This window comes from Leptodactylus fuscus, chromosome 11, assembly GCF_031893055.1.
Source record: "Leptodactylus fuscus isolate aLepFus1 chromosome 11, aLepFus1.hap2, whole genome shotgun sequence".
In the NCBI taxonomy this organism is placed as follows: domain Eukaryota; kingdom Metazoa; phylum Chordata; class Amphibia; order Anura; family Leptodactylidae; genus Leptodactylus; species Leptodactylus fuscus.
The window spans coordinates 89,163,103-89,175,509 of record NC_134275.1 but is presented as its reverse complement, the minus strand read 5'-3'; positions in this window follow the sequence as shown (position 1 = coordinate 89,175,509).

Here is a 12,407-nt window from a genome sequence, read left to right as displayed (position 1 = left end):
GCTCAATATGAGTGGTGGGGGGAGCAGGACTCACAGGCTCTATATGAGTGGTGGGGGGAGCAGGACTCACAGGCTCTATATGAGTGGTGGGGGGAGCAGGACTCACAGGCTTTCTATATGAGTGGTGGGGGAGCAGGACTCACAGGCTCTATATGAGTGGTGGGGGGAGCAGGAATCACAGGATTTCTATATGAGTGGCGGGGGAGCAGGACTCACAGGCTCTATATGAGTGGTGGGGGGAGCAGGACTCACAGGCTCTATATGAGTGGTGGGGGGAGCAGGACTCACAGGCTCTATATGAGTGGTGGGGGAGCAAGACTCACAGGCTTTCTATATGAGTGGTGGGGGGAGCAGGACTCACAGGCTCAATATGAGTGGTGGGGGGAGCAGGACTCACAGGCTCTATATGAGTGGTGAGGGGAGCAGGATTCACAGGCTTCCTATATGAGTAGCGGGGGAGCAGGACTCACAGGCTTTCTATATGAGTGGTGGGGGGAGCAGGACTCACAGGCCCTATATGAGTGGTGGGGGAACAGGACTCACAGGCTCTATATGAGTGGTGGGGGAGCAGGACTCACAGGCTCAATATGAGTGGTGGGGGGAGCAGGACTCACAGGCTCTATATGAGTGGTGGGGGGAGCAGGACTCACAGGCTCTATATGAGTGGTGGGGGGAGCAGGACTCACAGGCTTTCTATATGAGTGGTGGGGGAGCAGGACTCACAGGCTCTATATGAGTGGTGGGGGGAGCAGGAATCACAGGATTTCTATATGAGTGGCGGGGGAGCAGGACTCACAGGCTCTATATGAGTGGTGGGGGGAGCAGGACTCACAGGATTTCTATATGAGTGGCGGGGGAGCAGGACTCACAGGCTCTATATGAGTGGTGGTGGGAGCAGGACTGACAGGCTTTCTATATGAGTGGTGGGGGAGCAGGACTCACAGGCTCTATATGAGTGGTGGGGGAGCAGGACACAGGCTTTCTATATGAGTGGTGGGGGAGCAGGACTCACAGGCCCTATATGAGTGGTGGGGGGAGCAGGACTGACAGGCTTTCTATATGAGTGGTGGGGGAGCAGGACTCACAGGCTCTATATGAGTGGTGGGAGGAGCAGGACTCACAGGCTCTATATGAGTGGGGGGGGAGCAGGACTCACAGGCTCTATATGAGTGGTGGGGGGAGCAGGACTCACAGGCTCTATATGAGTGGTGGGGGGAGCAGGACTCACAGGCTCTATATGAGTGGTGGGGGAGCAGGACTCACAGGCCCTATATGAGTGGTGGGGGAGCAGGACTCACAGGCTTTCTATATGAGTGGTGGGGGAGCAGGACTCACAGGCTTTCTATATGAGTGGTGGGGGAGCAGGACTCAGGCTCTATATGAGTGGTGGGGGAGCAGGACTCACAGGCTCTATATGAGTGGTGGGGGAGCAGGACTCACAGGCTTTCTATATGAGTGGTGGGGGAGCAGGACTCACAGGCTCTATATGAGTGGTGGGGGAGCAGGACTCAGGCTCTATATGAGTGGTGGTGGAGCAGGACTCACAGGCTTTCTATATGAGTGGTGGGGGGAGCAGGACTCACAGGCTCTATATGAGTGGTGGGGGAGCAGGACTCACAGGCTCTATATGAGTGGTGGGGGAGCCGGACTCACAGGCTCTATATGAGTGGGGGGGGGGAGCAGGACTCACAGGCTCTATATGAGTGGGGGGGAGCAGGACTCACAGGCTCTATATGAGTGGTGGGGGAGCAGGACTCACAGGCTTTCTATATGAGTGGTGGGGGGAGCAGGACTCACAGGCTCTATATGAGTGGTGGGGGGAGCAGGACTCACAGGCTTTCTATATGAGTGGTGGGGGGAGCAGGACTCACAGGCTCTATATGAGTGGTGGGGGAGCAGGACTCACAGGCTCTATATGAGTGGGGGGGGGAGCAGGACTCACAGGCTCTATATGAGTGGTGGGGGAGCAGGACTCACAGGCTTTCTATATGAGTGGTGGGGGGAGCAGGACTCACAGGCTTTCTATATGAGTGGTGGGGGGAGCAGGACTCACAGGCTTTCTATATGAGTGGTGGGGGGAGCAGGACTCACAGGCTCTATATGAGTGGTGGGGGGAGCAGGACTCACAGGCTCTATATGAGTGGTGGGGGGAGCAGGACTCACAGGCTTTCTATATGAGTGGTGGGGGGAGCAGGACTCACAGGCTTTCTATATGAGTGGTGGGGGGAGCAGGACTCACAGGCTCTATATGAGTGGTGGGGGGAGCAGGACTCACAGGCTCTATATGAGTGGTGGGGGAGCAGGACTCACAGGCTCTATATGAGTGGTGGGGGGAGCAGGACTCACAGGCTCTATATGAGTGGTGGGGGAGCAGGACTCACAGCATACCTCCCAACTTTTGAAGAACTGAAAGAGGGACAAAATGTGCGGCGCGCTCAGCGTGCCGCGGCAAATTTAGCCCCACCCACTTTGTGTTGACTCCGCCCATTCGTTAATTTTTCATGTGCCCGCACACTGTATAATCCTCCTACAGTCACCCGTAAATTATATGTCCCCCCTCTATCTCTCCCCCAGTTTCATGTACACCCTTCATCTTCCCCCAGTTTCATGTCCCTCTTCCATCTCCGCCCCCAGATTCATGTCCCTCCATCTCTGCCCCCAGATTCATGTCCCTCCATCTCTGCCCCCAGATTCATGTCCCTCCATCTCTGCCCCCAGATTCATGTCCCCACATCTCTGCCCCCAGATTCATGTCCCCCATCTCTGCCCCCAGATTAATATCCCCCCATCTCTGCCCCCAAATTAATGCTCCCCCATCTCTGCCCCCAGATTCATGTCACCCATCTCTGCCCCCAGATTCATGTCCCCCATCTCTGCCCTCAGATTCATGTCCTCTCCATCTCCTCCCCCAGATTCATGTCCCCCATCTCTGCCCCCAGTTTCATGTCCACTCCATCTCTGCCCCCAGATTCATGTCCCCACATCTCTGCCCCCAGATTCCTGTCCCTCCATCTCTGCCCCCAGATTCATGTCCCACATCTCTGCCCCCAGATTCATGTCCTCTCCATCTCTGTCCCCAGTGTCATGCCGTCCTCTCCTTCATCTGCCCCCAGATTCACGTTCCACCTCCACATTAAACTTACCTTCTCCTCCGCTCCCTCGCCGCTCTCTGCCCGCCTCTCTCGCTGACACATGCGGCTGAAGGAAGGAGCTGACACAGGTCAGCTCCTCGCTTCGCCGCTGCCCGCCTCTCTCCCTCACACATGCGGCTGAAGCTGCTCGCGTGCTCGCTTCGCCGCTGCGTCTCTCTCTCGCTGACACAAGCGGCTGAAGCGAGGAGCTGACCTGTGTCAGCTCCTCGCTTCGCTGCTGCCGCCGGCTCCTGGCTTGTACATCGCGTCTACAAGCCAGGAGCCGACACAGGTCAGCTCCTCGCTTCAGCCGCATGTGTCAGCGAGAGAGAGACGCAGCGGCGAAGCGAGCACGCGAGCAGCTTCAGCCGCATGTGTCAGGGAGAGAGGCGGGCAGCGGCGAAGCGAGGAGCTGACCTTTGTCAGCTCCTTGCTTCAGCCGCATATGTGTTCAACTCAGATCTGCGTCCTCTGGACGCAGATCTGAGTTGAAATCGGGACATACCTCCCTCCAATCGGGACCGCGGGACATGTCACCCAAATCGTGACTGTCCCGCGGAAATCGGGACGGTTGGGAGGTATGCTCACAGGCTCTATATGAGTGTGTGTGGGGGGGGGGGGGGGTTGCAGGACTCACAGGCTCTATATGAGTGGTGGTGTATAATATCAAAGGATTTGGCTAAGGGGAAAGGCAATGTCTGGAAATAAATTTAAACTAGAACAAATCCCTCTACCTCCTGCGCTCTCTCTATGACCTGTAGTAACCCTTATACAAACCAAGTCTAACTCAACCCCGGACCCGCCCAGTCTGACACTGACAACACGTTATACAGGAATGCTTCTGGTTGCAAAGTTTATTGTATACTTTTCACTAACACGTGACCCAGGATGGAAACGACCCCGTAACCTTCCACCATTTTTAGTTTCCCCCTACGCCCAACAGCAGCACAACTGGGGTATTCCTGCCCCTATGAGCTGTTAGGACAGGTGGAATTTTTAATTACCTAACAGCTTTTGACCTCTATAAGAGGCCGGAAGACCTGCTCCTCCCTTGTGTTTTTTTCTGTCCTGTGGGACAGGACAGGTGGTCAGGGGGGAGCAGATGTTCTGACCTCCTATAGGGGTCCACTACTCTCCCCCACCGGTACCTGACAGCAGAAGATCTTTTTCTGGACATCCTCTTTTTTCAGCAGAGGTCCCCTTCTCCCGGCGGGGACCCTGCCGGCTCGTGCGCGCTCCTGTCCGTCTGGGGCGCCGGGTCGGGGCTTTCCCCTAGGAACGCTAGACCTAGGAACCTTTCTCAGGTTCCTCCGGTCCGCCGTCTAACAGGGTCCGCCGCACATGTGCAGTGCGCGGGTCTCGCGGCGGACGGGAAGAGAACAACCCCTAGACACGAGCATTGCACGGTAGTTCGGGAGGGGGGTCCCCCGGTCCTGGGGACCATACCTGGGTCAGATCCCCCTCCCCCTGTCTTCTCCCCTCCCCTTTTTTTCATGAGATTCTGGCTCCGTTGTAGCCCCTACCCCTTGGGCGGGGCTCCGGGCAAAACCCCGCCCCCTGGCCTATTTAAGTCCCCTTAGAGCTTCAGTTAGTGCTTGTCGCTCCGGTTGCAAGCACATCAGTTGGTGAAGCTCCCTGGTCAATTTCTGTGCTGGAGAACTGTCTTCATTGACTAAGGTTTGGTGGACATGGCCGGGGGGGGGAGGGAGGTTGGAGAGTTGCATCTCTGAGTGCAGTAAGTAGTTAGTGTATCCTTTTTCTTCCTCCTCAGAATGTCTTCTTCTTCCTCCACTGTTCCGCCTAGAAGGAAGGCTACTTCCAAAAGGAAGCATCTGGCGTGCGCTTCTTGTAGAGTGCCGCTGCCTGATGACTCCCAATATCGCTTCTGTCAGGGGTGCAGTGCCCCCTCTGTTGAAACAACTCCCATGCGAGAGATGGTGTCCTGGGTGAAGGGGTACGTCCAGGACTCCATGAAAAGAATGGAAGCCGTCTCCCTGGCCAAGAGGCCACGGCTGGATTGCGAATTGTCCCTGCCGCCTCTGGAAAAGCTGCGCCTCAGGGATGTGGAGTCGTCTTCTAGTACGGAGGAGGAGAAGGAGATTTTTCCCCTGGACAAAATGTCCAGAGTATTCAAGACCCTAAGAATCAGAGACCGGGAAGGCGGGGAAGGCTCTAGCTGTAGGTCTCATACCTTCAGGCCCTCTTCGGAGATGCTCCGCCTGATGGAGGGCGAATGGAGGCACCCGGAGAGATCCTTTGCGCCATCCACACGCTTCAAGGCACTTTTTCCCGTCTCTGAGAGTCAACTAAAGGCGTGGGGTCCCCCGCCAAAGGTGGACGTCGCCGTGGCCAAGTTATCAAGGCGCTCCATCCTTCCATCAGAGGACGGCTCGGGCCTCAGGGACCCCATGTATCGCCGAGTCGAAGGATCTTTGAGGCGTGTATATTCGTCCGCCTCTGCCCAGGCCTCTTTGGGTATGGTCGCGAATGAGGTAGCAACTGGCTTACGCGCAGAACTGTCATCCCTGGCCAAGGACATCGATTCCGGCGTGGATCGTGATGATCTCCTTGCGGCAGTGTCCGACATCACGCTGTTGGTGGATCACCTGACAGAAGCTACCCATTTTCAGACCCGTCTGGCGGCTAGATCCATGGCACTGGCTACTGTGGCTCGCCGACCCCTATGGCTGAAGCCCTGGAAGGCTGACCTTACTTCCAAAAATAGCCTCTGTGGTCTCCCCTTTGAGCCCGGACGGCTGTTCGGAAGGGAGCTCGACCACATTATGGAAGGCTGGGCCGACTCTAAGAGCAAGAACCTGCCACAGCCCCTTGAAGGTCGGAGTACCTCCTTTCGAGGAAGAGGCACTCGAAGAGGCACCAGAGGCCAGCGGCGATCCGGGAAAGGAAGAGGTCGGGGCTCATCTCGTGGCCGTAAGAATGCCCCCTTCTAATTCCCTCTCAGTACACCCCCCCCTTCCTACTCCCCCCCCCTCCCCTGGGGTGGGCGGTCGTCTTTCCCACTATGTGGAGACCTGGCGGCAGAATATTCGGGACCCCTGGGTCATCCAGATGATCCAGGAAGGTTATAAAATTAATTTTGTTTCCCAGCCGCCAGAGAAGATGGTAAGAACCCGCCCTCTTCAGGGCCCCAAACAACTTCATCTGGAGAGATTGATTCAGGAGTACGTGGACAAGGCCGCGCTAGAGATGGTTCCTCGCGCAGAACAAGGCACAGGCGTCTACTCTCCAGTCTTCTTGGTCCCCAAGCCATCAGGCGAGTGGCGTATGATCATCGATCTCAGGTATCTGAATAACTTCATCCGCAGGCTGCGGTTTCGCATGGAAACCATAAGGTCAGTACTACCTTTCATGCACCCTGGAGATCACTTCGTCACTCTGGACCTGAAGGACGCCTACCTCCACGTACCCATCTTTCTGGCACACCGAAAGTTCCTAAGGATTGCCGTAGACATACAGGGGAAAGAGGCGCACTTCCAGTTCGCAGCCCTCCCGTTCGGCATATCCTCCGCCCCCCACACCTTCACAAAGGTCATAGCTCCGGTCGCTGCCGCCCTGCGCCTTCAAGGCATATTCATAGTCCCGTACCTGGACGACTGGCTTCTGAAGGCTCATTCAAAGGAGGTTCTTACCATGCAGTTGCAGACCGTCGTAGCTCTACTAGACAAGCTGGGGTGGTTGGTAAACTGGCAGAAGTCAGTGATGGTGCCATCAACACGAGTTCAGTTCCTGGGACTTATTCTAGACTCTCTCAACATGACGGTCTCTCTACCCTCTCCTCGCAAAAGGAAAATTGCTCGGGCGGCACATCATTTGTCTTCCACACGGAAGGTCACCATCAGGACGGCGATGAAGGTCCTCGGATTGATGTCCGCTGCCCTAGATGCAGTTCCTTGGGCCCTATGGCATATGCGCCCTCTACAGAACGAGATCTTGAGAGTCTGGAATCACAGTCCTTCAGGTTTACAGAAGCCAATCCAGTTAACCATCAGCACCTGGCAAACCTTGCCCTGGTGGACCCATCTGCGAGATGGGAAGTCCTCGGTCCAGCCCGCCTGGACCCTGTTGACTACAGATGCCTCCCTCACAGGCTGGGGAGCTCATCTGGGGGAGACCCCGGTTCAAGGTACATGGAACCAGCGGGAGAGGACGCACTCATCCAACTGGCGCGAGCTTACCGCAGTTCATCGAGCCCTTCTGTCATTTGCACCACTTCTACGAGGGAAAGCGGTCAAAGTAAGATCAATCTGACGACAGTCCACTATATCAAAAAGCAGGGAGGAACCAGGTCCCCCTCGCTCATGCAAGTCACCAACCTGATCTTCTCCTGGGCAGAACGAAACCTCTCCCAGCTGGCCGCGGTACATATCCAGGGCCGCCTGAACATCCTAGCGGATCAACTCAGCAGAGGCCGGCCGACCGCAGGCGAATGGTCCCTGAACCAGGACATCTTCCACTACCTGACCAGGAGGTGGGGTCTCCCCGAGGTGGATCTGATGGCCACCCAACACAATGCCAAAGTAGAAAGGTTTTGCTCCCTGTACCGGGAAGACAACCCTTTGGCTGTGGATGCCCTGTCAATACCATGGAGGTTCGAACTGGCATACGTGTTCCCTCCCATCCCGAGGATACCGAAGGTATTGGCGAAACTCAGGCAGGACCAGACTTCGGCAATAGTGATCATGCCGTTCTGGCCAAAAAGGGCATGGTTCACCGACCTTATCCTTATGAGTCGGGGGAACTACTGGAGGCTTCCACCAGTCAGGAACCTGGTGTCACTGAACAGTCGGCCGTGCCTGGGCCTAGACAAATTCAACCTCACTGCCTGGAGGCTAACCGCGCCATACGCGCAGACAGAGGATTGTCCCAGGGAGTGCTAAGTACCTTAGCCCATTCAAGAGCAGAGGCAACCAATCAGAGCTACCAAAGGATCGCCCGGATATTCCGAGATTGGTGTACAGGCAGCCACCGCGATCCAGACAGAGATGCAGTCCTAGAGTTCTTACAGAACGGCTTGGAGAGAGGACTAGCACCTGCCACCCTCAAAGTTCAAGTGTCAGCTCTATCTGCTCTCCTGGAGACACGGTTATCACAAGATCCTCTTGTCAAACAGTTCCTTAGGGGGGCTGCCAGGCTCCGCCCCCAGGTACGGCCCCCTGTCCCAAGGTGGGACCTGGCCGCGGTTCTACAAGGGCTATGTGCGCCCCCCTTCGAACCATTATCTGAAGTGGACTGGAAGTACCTGTCATTTAAAGTGACCTTTCTGTTGGCAATAACCTCCGCCAAGAGGGTTGGCGAATTGCAGGCTCTAGCAGCCTCCGAACCTTTCATAACTTTCTTTCCTGACAGAGTACAGCTAAGGTTCGTCCCAGGATTCTTGCCGAAGGTACCCACACTTCAGAACACCAATCAAGTGATCACCCTACCGGGCTTCTTTCCCTCCCCTGCCACTGAGCAGGAGGAGAAGCTACACACACTGGATCTGGTAAGAGCACCACGTATTTACCTAGACCGTACAGCACCGTTCCGAAGATCAGAGAATCTTCTGGTTAATGTGTTTGGCCACAATAGAGGCACTAAAGCATCAAAGGTAACCCTGTCTAGATGGATCAGAGAAGCTATCAGCTGTTCCCTACGGGCTCAGAATCTTCCTGTTCCAGATTTCCTACGAGCCCATGCCACCCGATCAGTGGCGACATCATGGGCAGAGACACGGTTCCTCTCTCTAGAGCAGATATGTGCTGCAGCCTCTTGGAGCTCACAGCTGACTTTTGCCAAACACTACAGATTGGACTGGCGTACGGCCGATGCTACAGCATTTGGGAACTCCGTCTTGGCATCAGCCTGCCAGGAGGTCCCGCCCTAGGGGAAACAATACTTGCTAAATCCCCAGTTGTGCTGCTGTTGGGCGTAGGGGGAAAGAAAGATTATGAATGAAAATCTGTTTTCCCTTAGCCCAAACAGCAGCACAAGGCTCCCTCCCTAAGACGTGCTATTGTACAGATTTTGTGTATGTGTGTAGCTCTTGGCATAGATTGCTCTGTATATCATACTTGTTACTAACACAAGGGAGGAGCAGGTCTTCCGGCCTCTTATAGGGGTCAAAAGCTGTTAGGTAATTAAAAATTCCACCTGTCCTAACAGCTCATAGGGGCAGGAATACCCCAGTTGTGCTGCTGTTTGGGCTAAGGGAAAACAGATTATCATTCATAATCTTTCTTTCTGGTCATGGTGCTGCATGTTGCATCTACCCTGCTCCTGACCACTGCAGTCACCCTCCTTATACACCTGCTGAAATGGAGGAACAGGGTAAACGTGAAGAACCTGCCCCCTGGGCCTGTGCCCATACCTGTCCTGGGGAATGCCCTACAAATCAACACCACAGCAATGCCCAAGAGCTTCATTAAGGTGAGTGTCACTACTGATCGTACAGGTATATACTCATATACCACCAATAGTACATGGCTCAGTGCTTGTTCTGTATCTGCATTGTGAAGTGCACCATGTCATGGGGTGAACACGCTACACGGGTCTATAGCTCAGCCTTAAAGCTAAATATAACAGGAAGCAAATTCTGAATGTGTGAAAGAAGGAAGTGCTATTGTAGAAATGTAATATCATAGGCTGGACACTAGAGGACGCCGCAGGTTCATCTCCTCAATACTGCAATACAAATAAAGTCTGGTATCTGCGTTTGCTGCTCAGGCTTGTTGGGGGAAAAGTCAATGTTTGTCATGTCTGTGCCCTCACGAAACCATCGCCCCACCAGTTGGGTCAGAACAGCCAACATGGCGGACAGTTAGGTTAGCGCCAAATAAATAATAATAATAATAATAATAATAACAACAACAGTAATAATAGTAATAATAATACTTCTTATCTACTCAGAAAGTGTCTAATATTTATATATAAGCATATCACCCCAGCCCTGCAGATAGATAGGTTACTGTCACCAGACCCAGTATATCACCCCAGTCCTGCAGATACATAGGTTACTGTCACCAGAACCAGCATATCACCCCAGCCCCGCAGATAGATAGGTTACTGTCACCAGAACCAGGATATCACCCCAGCCCTGCAGATAGATAGGTTACTGTCACCAGACCCAGTATATCACCCCAGTCCTGCAGATACATAGGTTACTGTCACCAGAACCAGCATATCACCCCAGCCCCGCAGATAGATAGGTTACTGTCACCAGAACCAGCATATCACCCCAGCCCTGCAGATAGATAGGTTACTGTCACCAGAACCAGCATATCACCCCAGTCCTGCAGATAGATAGGTTACTGTCACCAGAACCAGTATATCACCCCAGCCCTGCAGATAGATAGGTTACTGTCACCAGAACCAGCATATCACCCCAGTCCTGCAGATAGATAGGTTACTGCCACCAGACCCAGCATATCACCCCAGCCCTGCAGATAGATAGGTTACTGTCACCAGAACCAGCATATCACCCCAGCCCTGCAGATAGATAGGTTACTGTCACCAGACCCAGCATATCTCCCCAGCCCTGCAGATAGATAGGTTACTGTCACCAGAACCAGCATATCTCCCCAGCCCTGCAGATAGATAGGTTAGTGTCACCAGAACCAGCATATCACCGCAGCCCTGCAGATAGGTTACTGTCACCAGAACCAGCATATCACCCCAGCCCTGCAGATAGATAGGTTACTGTCACCAGAACTAGTATATCACCCCACCTCTGCAGATAGATAGGTTACTGTCAACAGAACCAGCATATCACCCCAGCCCTGCAGATAGATAGGTTACTGTCACCGGAACCAGCATATCACCCCAGCCCTGCAGATAGATAGGTTACTGTCACCAGACCCAGCATATCACCCCAGCCCTGCAGATAGATAGGTTACTGTCACCAGAACCAGCATATCACCGCAGCCCTGCAGATAGGTTACTGTCACCAGAACCAGCATATCACCCCAGCCCTGCAGATAGATAGGTTACTGTCACCAGAACCAGCATATCACCCCAGCCCTGCAGATAGATAGGTTACTGTCACCAGAACCAGCATATCACCGCAGCCCTGCAGATAGGTTACTGTCACCAGAACCAGCATATCACCCCAGCCCTGCAGATAGATAGGTTACTGTCACCAGAACCAGCATATCTCCCCAGCCCTGCAGATAGATAGGTTACTGTCACCAGAACCAGCATATCACCGCAGCCCTGCAGATAGGTTACTGTCACCAGAACCAGCATATCACCCCAGCCCTGCAGATAGATAGGTTACTGTCACCAGAACCAGCATATCTCCACAGCCGTGCAGATAGATAGGTTAAAGTCACCAGAACCAGCATATCTCCCCAGCCCTGCAGATAGATAGGTTAGTGTCACCAGAACCAGCATATCACCGCAGCCCTGCAGATAGGTTACTGTCACCAGAACCAGCATATCACCCCAGCCCTGCAGATAGATAGGTTACTGTCACCAGAACTAGTATATCACCCCACCTCTGCAGATAGATAGGTTACTGTCAACAGAACCAGCATATCACCCCAGCCCTGCAGATAGATAGGTTACTGTCACCGGAACCAGCATATCACCCCAGCCCTGCAGATAGATAGGTTACTGTCACCAGAACCAGCATATCACCCCAGCCCTGCAGATAGATAGGTTACTGTCACCTGAACCAGCATATCACCGCAGCCCTGCAGATAGGTTACTGTCACCAGAACCAGCATATCACCCCAGCCCTGCAGATAGATAGGTTACTGTCACCAGAACCAGCATATCACCGCAGCCCTGCAGATAGGTTACTGTCACCAGAACCAGCATATCACCACAGCCCTGCAGATAGATAGGTTACTGTCACCTGAACCAGCATATCACCGCAGCCCTGCAGATAGGTTACTGTCACCAGAACCAGCATATCACCCCAGCCCTGCAGATAGATAGGTTACTGTCACCAGAACCAGCATATCACCCCAGACCTGCAGATAGATATGTTACTGTCACCAGAACCAGCATATCACCCCAGCCCTGCAGATAGATAGGTTACTGTCACCAGAACCAGCATATCTCCCCAGCCCTGCAGATAGATAGGTTACAGTCACCAGAACCAGCATATCTCCCCAGCCCTGCAGATAGATAGGTTACTGTCACCAAAACCAGCATATCTCCCCAGCCCTGCAGATAGATAGGTTACTGTCACCAGAACCAGCATATCACCCCACCTCTGCAGATAGATAGGTTACTGTCACCAGAACCAGCATATCTCCCCAGCCCTGCAGATAG